Below are 14,466 nucleotides of genomic sequence, written 5' to 3'. Positions count from 1 at the left end.
TTGTATATGGGCAATATAACTCTACTTTAAAAAATACTTCTCATTTTAAAAAATAAACTATATGCTTTCTTGCAAAAATGACATGTTACAGAAAGAACTTATTGACACATAAACACTCCAGTTTCTTCTAATGCTCACAAAGCAATTGCCATTCAATGTGACAAGATTATCCTTTGCTTATGAAGGGGGTAATAGGTAAATCTAAGAAATCATTTACCTTTAGAACTGAGCTGTTAAGAAGTTAGTTTGATCTGAAGTTAGCTGGTTCACTTACTGGGTGTCTAGTATTTCCATTAAAGAGAGAATTTTATTTAAGGCATATGTGACACTGTAATTTTATAATTCTAGATTTTCAGAGGTAATTTCATCTACTTTTTTTTTGCCTTTACTATATTCCGCACTTACAATTTAATAGCAATTATTAGGTAAACTTGGGATTTTGGCCATGCAAACTCACCATTAATATATTCCTCAAGTATAAATTGTTATCATATTAAAGGGTTGAAGTTTGCAAAAAGGAAAAAAAAATAGAATGAGGGGATTAGCTTTGGCAGCAGATATGCCAATGTAGCTTTAAATGTCTAAATAAGATGCAGCTAACATCTCATTTAGATCATTTTGGTCATATCTTAAATGGATTCCTTACATCTAATCTCTTCTTCCTGCCAATCCATCCTTCACAAAACTAGCAAAGGCACAAGTTGCATCATCTAACTCTCCTACTCAAAATCTGTTGATGCTGAGTGGTATGTGGTCAAACACTTGCAGAACCAAATACTTGCTGACCATCCTGATAATTAAAATCAGGTTCTCACCTACCTCTCTGGTATTGTTTCATCACACTGTCCTTCATACACTCTATATTCCAGCCAAGTTAGTCTTCTAGCTATTCCTTGAACTAATACATGACATTTCTTACTTCTGGGAATTCCTTCCCATAAGCCGTTCCCCCATGACTAGAATGCCCTTCCTTCTCCTCTATTTTTTTTTTTTTGCTTTTTGGTGAGGCAATCAGGGTTAAGTGACTTACACTGCCATTATAAATTCTTTCCTGATCTTCACAGTTGTTGCTATTTTCTCCCTTTTCAAATTGCCCAATAACTATTTATCTATGCACATGTTGAATTCTCCAGTAGAATTTAAGTTCCTTTAGGACAAACATTATATTTTTGTCTTAGATTTCCTAGCTCCTATCACAAAGCAACACACTGAAGCTGCTTAATAAATTGCTGTTAAGTATTAAATTGAATTAAAATGAATGAATATATAGGGTCCAAAGGGAACAAAATGTGTCAATGAGAAACATACTGGGTCACGTTGTGAGAAGGGACAAAGGTCACAATTCAAATCCTGTCCTTCCTGATGTAGACATAAATAAAAATCCATTTATATAAGCAGAGGAAATGAACTGAAATACAAAACTTTGGACCACCCTAAAACCAAAGTATTTTTTTGTGAGCATTAAAATATCCCACAAAAGAAATGGCCTATTACTTCTGACTTTGAGGCTTCTTAAAGTTATTTCAGTTGCATAAATAGAATCATCTATTTTCTGTGGTTAACAGTGCTCAAAAAATAATTTAAATTTTAAAACTAAATTGTTGACAGAAATTGTCAACATTTAAGAATTAAAGATTCATTGCAGTCATTTCTTATATATTGAATCAAATCCTAGCCTTATTCAAATTACAGAACTCTTGAAGTCCAAATGGCACTGGATTCATTGTCTTCATTTTTTTTTAATCCATCAGCAATAAAAAAGAAAATTAACACTATCTGTGTGATCGTCAGGCTTTCGGTCATTCTGAACTTCAATTTCTTTCTCTGTGGAAAAATTTGGATCATAGCACCTGCCCTTACATTGTTATTTTGATAACCAAATTAAAACTATGTGTAAAAGTGCTTGGGTAAACATAAAGTCCTTTAAAAATATAAAGCATCATTTATTAGGCAGCATGGTACAGTGCAATGGTATCAAACTCTAATATGAACAGATCCCTGTGGACCACATACTGGCATAGAAAACACCAAATTAACATTATTTACATTGTATTATATTTTTATTCATTTTGCTAAACATTTCCTAATTACATTTTAACCTGGTTTAGGCACATTCAGGAATTTTGTTAAATTACTTGCAGTCCACAGGTCACAAGTTTGACATTCTGCAATACTGAATAGAACACTTGACTTGTAGTCAAGAAAATGTGTACCAATACTGTTTCTGATAATTACTAAATGTGTCACTCCCAATGAGATCTTAAACTCTTATACTGAAGACATATTCCTAGGATCTACTAAATCACAGTGATGGGGGATGACTTATGGAATGTAGCAAGTAAAATAAATTACTGGGAGTTCCTCTTGTGACATATTCTTCATGTAGCTATAATTAGTTTCATTACCATTATCATCATCATTATCGTCATCATCATCATTGATGTCTGAACAATGTCAGACTTTCTCACTATAATAAATCTATGTTTGCCATGATGAGGAATTTCTCTCCCCTCCTCTAGTGACATACTGATGACCAGAACCTGTCCATGTCTTTTCATTTTGTAAGATTCCTGTCTATCTTATTCAATAAATCTCCTACACAAGACATGTCCAATAAGCTAGAGAGTTTCCTGTGAGCCCTTTAAATTCTTTTTTACATCGATGAGGGTTCCAGGAAGCACTCAGTTTGTCTGCCTTTGAACATTCACAAAAATCATGTGACTCTCACCTCCTTTTCTGTTCTACATTTTGTAAATGACTCCCTTATACTATTTTTTGAGTACATGTCATCACTGGAATATGCTGAAGTTAACTTGTGTCTACTAAGAATCTACCTATTGCTCTTTGGAGTGTTACAACTTTAACTACAATTTTTATTCCCTGGAGACTGTGGCACTTTAGGATTCAAAATCATAGGAGATCCCTGAGAGGGCATTCATTTGTACTGAAAAGATGTTTTGTGTTTTTTTTTGCATAGATGATAAGTTTGGAATTATTAATAGCATTGCACAATTTTGCCAGGGTAATTTACCCTACTTTTTCACTCCCATTCAATTATGGGCCCAAATTATCATCCATCTATAGTGCCTATTCCAGATATATGTATCACATGCTTACTCAATGGACTGACCATCCAGTTGCTTATCATATTATATGTTCATTATTTCAATTATATTAAAAGTATTATTTCTCCAACAAAGTTCTACTCCAATGCCTCATTAAACTAAGGAGATAACTGTGAGTGCTCAAGGGTTATACTAATGAAATGTATACTCCAACAAGTCCTACTGAACTTAAAATATTTCAAATGCAGACATCATGACAGACTATATATCTGTCCAAGGCAATTGAGTTAAATTTAGTGAGGTTTGTCACCAGATTGGCCACAAAATGGAAAATGTTTTGACCATAACCTTCAAAATTCACCTACTAAATTAAAAAGGCATTGAAATCTGTTGGGTAGAAATTGTATAAACATTGATGAAAGACAGATCCTTAATAAACAGATATACTGACTTATTATCATTTTATAATCTGTAAAATGAGGAGGGTAATTTCATTAGATTTCTTACATTGCAAATATTCTATAATGTTTGGGTGTCGTTCTCCATTTATTCATTCAACATATACTTATTAAATGTCTTGAATGTATAAAACACTATACTGAGAACTGCGGGGAAATACAGACATAGGTAAAATGTGGTTCTTTCCTTTAAGGAGCTTGTAATAGAAAAAATGAGAGTTGTACACAAACAATAACATAAAGTAGAATCTGTTAGGTAAATGAAAAGAGTCTTATACATTAAGATAAGGCAGAAATCACCACTAGGTGGAGGAAATCATGGAAGATCTCACAAAGAAGTTCACATTTGAAGTGAACCTGGAAGCACCTCAGTAGAGAGGCTAGATAAGAACTGGAGGTGGAAAAATCATAGATTGTCTTCCTTTTTTGTAGGCATTGAATTCTAACTTCCAACTATCAAAAATTATATCAAAAGATTTTTTAAAAAGAAATCTGAGTTAGTACTGAGTAGGTGCAGACTCGGTGAAATTAACACTAGCAGAATGTCAATTCCTCTTTCTGTGCCTTTTTCTACCCATTCAGCATCCTCTACTTCAAGATTTCTCATTTCAGGAAGAATATCATTAACAACAAATTAAAACTTGGGTGTTGGTAACTTAATATATTATCATTCCAAGGACAAATCTAGATACTTACAACAGGGCATATGTTTAACCCACATGAATAAATTGCTAGTGACAAAACTATAAAAAGTGAATGTTATGAAATTATGTAGAACAAGTATGGAAGAGATATGAAAAAGAAGATACAAAAAGATAGCCCTACACCAGTTCTTTGTTAAGCTGGGAGATCTACAAGTGTGAAACACTGCATATGCTTTCACTTTTTTGATATATTGATAAATTTTGCTAATTTTTCTTGTTTTTGTCATATATGTAAATTTGTTACATAGAATGGTTTTCTGGGAAGGAGAATGGAAAGATACTGGGAGAAATTTTGGCAATGGTGGCCTTCTTGCACATTTTCTTCAATTATTCCCTTGATATTCTTGACTTTTTGTTCTTCCAGATGAATTTTGTTATTACTGTTTCTAGATCTATAAGGTAATTTTTAGTAGTTTGATTTCTATGTCACTGAATAGGTAAAATAACTTAAAGTTGTCATTTTTATTATATTGGCTCAACCTATCCAAGAGAAATTGATAATTCTTCAAATATTTAGATCTGTCTTTGTGTAAAGAGTGTTTTGTAACTTTATTCATATAGTCCCTAAGTTTGTCTTCGCAGACAGACTCCCAAGTATTTAATATTGACGGCAGTTATTTTAAATGGAATTTCTCTTTTAATCTCTTCCTGCTGGATTTTGTTGGTAGAATAGTAGGAATGTTGATGATCTATGTGGGTTTATTTTATATCCTGCAACTTTCCTAAGTTGCTAAATTATTCAACTGTTTGTTTTTAGTTGATTCTCTAGTGTTCTCTAAATATACCATCATGTAATTGGCAAAAAGTAATGATTTTGTTTCCTAGTTGCCTGTGCTTATTCCTAGACTTTATTTTTCTTGTCTTATTCCCATAGCTAACATTTCTAATAAAATGTTTAATAATAATGGTGATGATGGATATGCTTGTTTCACTCCTCATCTTATTGGAAAAGCTTGCAGGTTCTCCCCATTAGAGATAATGCTTGATCTTGGTTTTATTTTTTAAGAAAAGCTACATTTATTCTTATGCTTCTAGCATTATTAATAGGAATGGGTGTTGTATTTTGTCAAAAGCTTTTCCTGTACCTGTTGAAAATCACATCATTTTTGTTGTTTTTCTTATTGATATTGTCAATTATGCTTATCATTTTCCTAATATTGAACCAGTCCTACAGTCCTGGTATAAATCTGACCTGGTCATAGTGTATGATCGCTGTGATATACTGCTTTCATCTCCTTGTAGTATTTTATTTATAATTTTTGCATCAATATTCATTAGGGAAATTGGTCTATAGTTTTCTTTTTCTGTTTTTGTTCTCCCTATTTAGGTATCAAAATCATATTTGTGTCAAAAAAGGAAATTCAGAAAGACTCCTTTACCTATTTTTTCAAATAGTTTAGATAGTATTGGGATTGTTTGCTACATGATTGTTTTAATGCAATTGTAAATCCATCTGGTACCAGGAAATTTCTCTTAGGGAGTTAATTTATATTTTATTCAATTTCTTATTCTAAGATAAAGTAAGTTAAGTATTATATTTCCTTTTTTGTTGATCTGGGCCATTTAAAATTTTTAAAATATTCTTTTATGTCACTTAAATTTTTAGTTTTACTGACATAAAATTGGGCAAAATTACTCCTAATAATTGCTTTAATTTCATGTTCATTGGTAGTGCATTCACCTTTGACATTTTTTATATTGGTAACTGGTTTTTCTTCTTTCCTTTTTTAATCAAGTTAAACAATGCCTTATCTATTTTTTTTCATAAAACCAGCTCCTAGTTTTATTTCTTAGTTCATTTTTTTGTTTTTTTGTTTTACTTTCATTTCATTTTTGTTTTACTTTCATTACTTTTATTGTTTTACTTTTATTACTTTTATTAATTACTTTTATTTTACTTTCATTTACTTTTATTAATCTCATCTTTGGTTTTCAAGAATTCCAATTTGGTATGTAATTGAGAATATTTAATTTGTTCTTTTTCTAGTTATTTTAGTTTCATGCCTAATTCATTGATCTGTTCTTTCTCTTTTTTATGGATGAATACATTTAGAAATATAAATTTTCCCCTACCTAGTGCTTTTTTTGTATCCCACAAGTAAAATTTGGTATGTTGTCTCATTTTTGTCATTTTCTTTACTTATGTTGCTGATCTTTGACCCACTCATTCTTTAGGATTAGATTATTTGATTTAAAATTAATTTTTAATCAATGCTTCCATGACCCTTTATTGAAGGTAATTTTTATTGCATTATCATCTGAAAAGGGATAGTCAATTTTTGTGGGGTTCCATATACAGCAGAGAAAAAGTTATGCACATTTCTATTCCCATTCAGTTTTCTCCAGAGGTCTATCATATCTATGTTGTCTAAGATTCTATTCATCTCCTTAACTTATTTCTTATTTATTTTATGGTTGGATTTATCTAGCTTGAGAAGGGTAAATTTGAGGTCACCCACTAGTATAGTTCCATTGTCTATTTCTTTCTATAATTCATTTAACTTTTCCTTTAAGAATTTGAATGCTATGCCATTTCATGCATGTATGTTTAGTATTGATATTGCACTTCATTATCTATAGTGCCTTTAAACAAGATGTAGCTTCTCTGCTTATCTCTTTTAATTAGGTCTATTTTTGTTTTTATTTTGTCTGAGATCATGACTTATCCCTACCTTTTTTTTTTTACTTCAGATGAAGCATAATAGATTCTGCTCCCACCCCTTATTTTCACTATGTGTTTTGGTTTATCTTGTAAACAACATATTGTAGGATTCTGATTTCTTAACTACTTTACTCTCTAATTTTGTTTTATGAGAGAACTATTGATATTCAGAGTTATAATTCATAACTATGAATTTTCTTCCAACCTTTTTTCTTCTGTTTATCTTTCTCTCTTCTCATCCTTGTCTTCCTCTAAAGTCTGTTGTGCTTCTGCCCCAATAATCATAAAGCTCTTAGGAGAAGTATGTATCCTTTTTTCACTTAGAAATGTAAACAGTTTAACCTCATTGAGTCCCTTATTATTTCTCTTTCATGTTTATCTTTTTAGGCTACTCTTGAGTCTTGTATTTGAAAATCAAATGTTCTACTCAGTCCTGCTGTTTTCATCAGCAATGCCTGAAAGTCTTCTATTTCACTAAATATCTCTTTTTCCCCTGAAGGATTATACTCAGTTTTATTGGATATTCTTGGTTCTAATGCTGACTGTTTTGCCTTCCTGAATGCCATATTCCAAGTCTTCTGTTTCTTTAACATGGTAAATGCTAAATATTGTGTGATTCTGACTATAGCTCCATGATATTTGAATAGTCTCTCTCTGGTGACTTGACGTATTTTATCTTTGACCTAGGTGCCTTGGAATTTGGCTGTAATATTCCTGGGAGTTTTTGTTTGGGGATCTCTTTCAAGAGGTGAATTCTTTCAAATTCTATTTGAACCTTTGGTTCTAAGATATCAAGGCATTTTTCTTAATACTTTCTTGAAATATGATGTTTAGGCTCTTTGATCATGACTCTCAGGTAGCCAATAATTCTTAAATTATCTCTTCTCCATCTATTTTCCAGGTCAGCTGTTTTTCTAATATTTCACAATTTCTTGATTTTCTTTATTCTTTTTGACTCTGTTTTATTGTTTCTTAATGTCCCATGAAGTCATTTGTTCTAGGTAACCAATTCTAATTTTTTTAAAAAATTATTTTCTTGAGTGAGTTTTATGTACCACTTTTTTCCATTTGGTCAATTCTGCTTTTTAAGGAGTTATTTTCAACAATGATGTTTTGTATATCTTTTACCACATGGTCAATTCTGTTTTTTAAGGTTGTTATCTTCACTATTTTTGTGTCTGATTTAAAAGGTATTAATTGTCTTTTCATAGTTTTCTTCTCTCACTCTCATTTGTTTGCCCAGTTTTCCCTATCACCCTTATTTGATTTTGAAAACCATTTTTAAGATCTTCAAGATATTCTTCTTGGACTTATTGGATCAATTCACATTTTTTCCCCTTTGCAGCTTTGATTGTGCTTGTATTGCTATTATTTTCTTCTTCTGAGTTTGTGTATTGACCTTTCCTGTTATCATAATAGATTTTTATGGTCAGATTCTTTTTGTACTGTTTACTCATTTTCCAGCATTATTTCTTGACTTTGAACTTTATGTTAAAGTTGATCTCTGTTCCTGACATTGGGAGTAGGAGGGTATTGTCCCAAGCTTTAGGCTTTTTGCACTGCTGTTTTCAGAGACAGTTCCTGGGTTTGGGAAGTTTTCAGTGCTTCCTAGGTGACATGACCTAGGGAAAGGTGGTCACTGCTCTGTTTGTCTGTGCTCTGTTCCTTACCCAGGAAGGCCCCATGATACCTCAGGATTCCAATTGATATTGCTCATCAAGGTCCCTGATCCTTTGTGACTGGAAGTGAAATTGCTCCCCATGACCCCAAGTCTCTAGGCAACAGAAGTAATACTGCTCCACGGGGCCCCTGCTCCCTTGTGATCAAAAGTGCTTCTCCCTGCCCTTAAACTATTTCCCAGTCACCTGGAAGTGGGTACAGGCAATGGAGTTGACAAACAGTGCCAAGTCCTACATCCAATCCTAGCATTGGGGACCCCTGTAATCTCTTTTTGACCAGTTGCTAGATCCCTTTACCATCTTTGGCTTGAGAGCTCCAGGAACCTGCTGCTTCTGTTGTCATCACCAAGTCCCAACACATGTGTTACATCCACATGGGCTCCAGGCCAGCCTCCACCCCTATGTCACAGATCTCTACTTCTAATCTCCTAAGTTGTCTTGGGCTGGAAGAATGTGTCACCCTGACCTTTTGTTGGCTCTGCCACTCCAGAATTTGCTTTGATTGGAGAAGAATGTTGGGAAAGTTCACCTGAGTGCTTTCTCTGATATCTTGGCTCTGCCTCCCTGAAAAGCCATCTTTTAACACTAATATTCTTCTGGAGGCACCACATTGGTATACATTGAGTTGCCCCTAGAACAAAGAATATATTAGGGAGACAAAGTATCAACTATGACATATACTGGCTGTCTGATCATTTGACTTCTCAGTGCTACAGGCAATAATTTATATAAAGGACAGAGAAAAGTGCTGACTCGCACCAGTAGAAAGTTGCCTTAAGTAGGAATTCCTTATAATAGTGGAACCTCAGGTCCAATCCTTATCTTGATTCTTTTCTTCTAGAGGTGCTAAACAACTGTCACTGGTAGAACACCATGACCTTAGAAGAATCCCAATTACAGGTGATCCAAAGCACAATGGAAACATGCAAAACATGTTGAAGTAGGTAGTAGAATATTATCAAAGATGGTGTGTATAGAAAGTGATACAGAACACATCAATTTTATTGTATGAATGGAAAAGAAGGTAGACTGGTTTTATAATAAAAGTGAGGGAGAACATATGGAGAGCCAAGTGGTAAATGTGAACTATGAAATTTTAAGGAAAAATGCAAAATAAAACAATTCAGTTATTACCTCATACCCACCAAATGATTATACAAGATGGAAATACTCAGTATTGGAGAGACTTTGGGAAGATAAGCACACAAATGAACTACTTGAAGAGCTGTGACTGCTAGAACCTAATCTGGAAATATGAGTGAAAACTTAGTAAATTGATTGACCCAGGAATTCTACTCATGGAAATATAGCTCAAGGAAGGTGATTATAGAAAATGAAAAAGATCCCAAATATACTAAAATATTTATAGCACCTTTCTGTGGAAGCCAAAAATAAATAAACTAAACAGAGCAGATGCCCATCAACTGGAAATTGATTAAAAATGTGGTATGAGAGTATAACAGAATATTACTGAAATATTGGGATAGGAAACTGATCTGTCTCTTAATTTGTATTGTAATCTCCCAGGTAAGGAAATTCAGTCTTCTAATGCAGTTTGGCACCTTTTCTGCAGCTTATAATTTCAAATAGTTTCCTTGATCAATGAGAAGTTAAGTGATTTGCCCCAGGGTCACACAGATAGTGTGTGTCATAGGCAGGATTTAAGCCTTGGTCTTCTTGTCTCTAAGACTTGTTCTTGTTACATTATGTCTTGCCACCTCCAGAAGAATATTGATGTTAAAAAGGAAAATATGAGTTTTTACTACTACACTGTTGGAAATAACAAATAAGAGGAATTAGGATAAAGAGTAAGATATATATGAACTGATACAGTTTAGTATGGAGAATATGCACCGATGACTACAATAATAAAAATGAAAACAACAGCAAAAGTCAGCTAAACTCAGATTAATTGAAATTATAATCTTAAAATCAGAGAGAGGTAGAGGAATACAGAAGTAGAAATGTATACATTGTCTTGACTGTTGGGTGGTTGTGGTCCTGGTAGTAATGGTTGTTTTGGTTCCTAGTGCTGTTGTTAAAAGGGAGGAGTCACTTGGAGGAAACAAAGGAGTTTTTAAAGGCCTAAGAGAAACATTAAAAAATAAAAAGAACCAGACACAGAGAAAAATTGCAGAAGAAGGCCTAGACAGATTGCTATCTCTACTGATGAAGGAAGTAAATTCTCACTGAGTGAGGTCAAAGAGCCATCAACTGGCTAAAGCAGAATTTGGAGCAATGGATTGAAGTTGTGGAAAGGCAAATAAAAACTCCTAATAAACAGAGCTTTCCCTGAGTGGAATGAGTTGCTTCAGAAGTTTGTGGACACCCTAATCATCTAAGTCTGCAAGCAAAGTCTGGATGGCCATTGGTCAATGTGTACAGGGTATTATTAGTCAGGTGCCAATCAGAGTAGGTGGTCTCTTGTGTCCCTGCTGGCTCTGCAATTCTATCAAGCCTGATTCAGCAAATGTGATTGTAAATTACACTAGATTTTCATTAACACAGGAGCCATATCTTACCTCCAGAAGATGTTTAATATTTAAAACTTTTCTCCTACTGAGTTTCTGATCCTTAGGAGGATTGTGAGAGAGGAAGTGCTATGTGAAGGTCCTGAGAAATTACAATTGAGCAATATACTCCTTTGAGGCTATGTATATAAGATGTCAAGACTGGGAAGAATACAGACAGGAAAAAAACAGTTAAAGCTAACCCCTCATGGTACAATGAGTGACAAGGATACCTAAACACTAAAGGGGTACAGAGATGTTTCTATCATTAGGCACATGGGTAATGTTTTATCTTTTTCTAGCCTATGATGTTAATCCTGCCACTAATCATTCTTAAGAGGCAGCTAGGTTACATAGTAGATAGAGCACTGGTCCAGGAGTCAGTAAGACCTGAGTTTAAATACAGCCTCAAACCCTTACTAGCTGTGTGACCCTGTTTACCATGTTTGCCTCAGTTTCCTCATCAGTAAAATGAGCTGGAGAAGGAAACAACAAAACACTCCAGTATCTTTACCAAGAAAACCCTAAACAGACTCACAAAGACTGATTTGATTCCATAACAAATCATTCTTGAATTATAGTTTAGCTTCTCTACTGTGAATGCTAAAACCTTTTTTATTCTTCTAGAACTCCCTGATAAATTCCAATACTCCTGAATATGGTTTAGCCCTTACTAGTTATTAGTTAACACCTTTGTTGGGACTATCAGGAAGTAGAACACACTTTGGGAGGATAGCTCATCCTGTTTCTGAGAAACAGGAAAAAGATGCTCAGGAAAAGGAAGAATGAACCAAACTTTGCAATGTTTCCTGGGGCCAGCCCTGAATATGTCATTGACATTTTTCTTCTCCCTGATCCCATCTGTCACTCTCTTGGTCCTTAACTGGTCATACCATATTGATAGAAATAGTCTTAGGCAGGGATTATCAGACTGAATGGTATCCTATGAACCTGAATACAGAGCATTACTAAAGACTATTCTGGAATGTTGCCAACTATGTACAGACACTATATCTCAACCTATCCATGGGCAGACAACACCCTGGGGAAAAAATACAGGTTATCTAATTCTTTACCAAGAATTGTCATACACTAGTATATGCACATTACAATGCACAAAGAAAGGCAGGCACCTACAAATTCAAGAACAAGGCATTCAAGTTACCCTGCTTCCACCCCAGTTCTTTCTTCTCATACTCTTGAACATCCTTACATGATTAGCCTGTTATCCCAGAATAATGGACCAGATTAAAATGCCATTTTGAAGTCTTATTTTAATGTACTTGAATGGTTGAATGCCACTCCTTTTTAGAAGACAAGCTGGCTCACTCTCCAGAACTAATGACTGCAGCTTTCCATCCCCACAACCTAGCTGTACTGTCTTCTAATATTATCTATTGAAACTTACTAAAGCTTAGGAAACTTTTGTTCCTTTTTTTTTTTCTTCTGATTCCTCCTACTCATCTCCTTCTTTTACTAGCAACACAATCTTTTCATGCAAGCCCATTTTTTTTGGAGTGATAACAATGCTCAGTGCAGGGAAACTGTATAAGTCTACATGTAGGCTAGGCATAAATACAACCAAATCAGTCTACAAGCAGCATGCTATTATAGGGCACAGGGTTATTTCTTCTTCCTAAAGTGCTATGTATATCATTAGGACTTCTGCCTCACTGGAGCACAAGTTACTCCTACTTGCTATAACTTCTTCATTCCTAAGGTACATTGTAACCCTGATATTCTGTGAATACAACTCATTTGCTAATATCTAATTTTGAGTAACAAGAGACATAGCCAGCCTCTCCATATGTTTGTGGAAAGAAGATGTATCTCCAGTTATTTCCAAAAGTGATGCTGTGATGGTAAAATTTCAAATCAACAAAAGAAATATATACCATTAAGCCATTATGGCAAATTGTGTTGGTTATCACATTGGCCCTTTGATGTCTGTATCCAAGAGTTTTTTTTTATGGTGTTAGATTAGTCTATCAGTAAAGTAAATACACCAATTAAATGATATGGTATGTTTTGACAATAGCCAATAGGTCCTTCCTCAGTCCCAAAGTATTTTCCCATCCTGGTCTGCCCAATTTTTAACCTTGGAGTCACTACTTAAGACACTGAAGTCTTCTGTTAAAATGGAATTTTCATCTTGCAAGGATAATATATTATGCCATTATCCTTCAAAAGCATATTAGTTTGAATTAATTCACCAGATTACCCTCATTCATTTGGCAAGGTCCCAAATAATAATAATAACAGTAATAATAATAATAATAAAGAAGAAGAAAGAGAAGAAAAAGAAGATGACGATGATGATAATGATGATGATGACAGCTCATACTTTAAGAGTTTTAGCTTCTGCAAAGCACTTTATATGCATTACCACAAGTGACCCATGCAAATACTCAGTAAAGCTGTGCTATTATTATTCCCATTTTACAGATGAGGAAATTGGTTGACGGTACAGAGAAAGGATCTACAAAGAAAATAGAAATTCACCCCAAAGAAACTTTGTTTACTTAACAAATTTAACAAGAGAAGCTTAAGCATTTTGTTACCTAAAAAATAACATCTTTCACTATAGGCTATCAGTTCTCCTTCATAGATTATTCTCATTTGATGCATTTGCATAATTCCTTATCACATTTTATCTTTCCTCCCTACTGCTTTTAGGCAGAAACTTCTTTCAAGCCATAGCATTGGTTTAGAGATGATCAATTTGATTATTTAGAAAAGAAAAGTGGGCAAAAGATACTAACTCTTTTTTTATTTTTATTTTTTATTTTTTATTGTTAACATGTGTTTTTAAAACTTTGGGTTACAAATTTTCTCCCTTCCTCCCTCCCCACCCACCCTCATTGAAAAGGCAAGCATCTCAATACAGGTTATAGATATGTAGACATGCAAAACACTTCCATAGTAGTCTTGTTGTGAAAAACTAAGTATATTTCCCTTCATCTTATCCTACCCCCCATTTATTCTATTCTCTCTTTTGACCCTGTCCCTCCTCAGAAGTGTTTGCTTTTGATTATCTCCTCCCCCAATTTGCCCTCCCCTCTATCAACCTCCTGCTCTCTTCTCCTTTTCCCCCCTTATTTTCCTGTAGGCTAAGACAGATTTCCATACCCCATTGTGTATGTTATTCCTTTCTTAAGCCAAAATCCTATGAGAATAAGATTCACTCATTCCCTCTCAACTTCCCCCATTTCCCCTCCACTGTAAAAGCCTTTTCTTGTCTGTTTCATGTGAGATAATTTACCCCATTCTACTTCTCCCTTTCTCCTTCTCCCAGTATAATCCTCTCTCACCCTTTAATTTTATTTTCCAGATATCATCCCTTCATCTTCAACTCACCCTGTGCCCTCTATCTATTTATCTATACATG

Source organism: Vombatus ursinus, unplaced genomic scaffold (genome assembly GCF_900497805.2).
Source record: "Vombatus ursinus unplaced genomic scaffold, bare-nosed wombat genome assembly UNPS02014852.1, whole genome shotgun sequence".
Classification (NCBI taxonomy): domain Eukaryota; kingdom Metazoa; phylum Chordata; class Mammalia; order Diprotodontia; family Vombatidae; genus Vombatus; species Vombatus ursinus.
Note: the sequence above shows the minus strand (reverse complement) of the source record.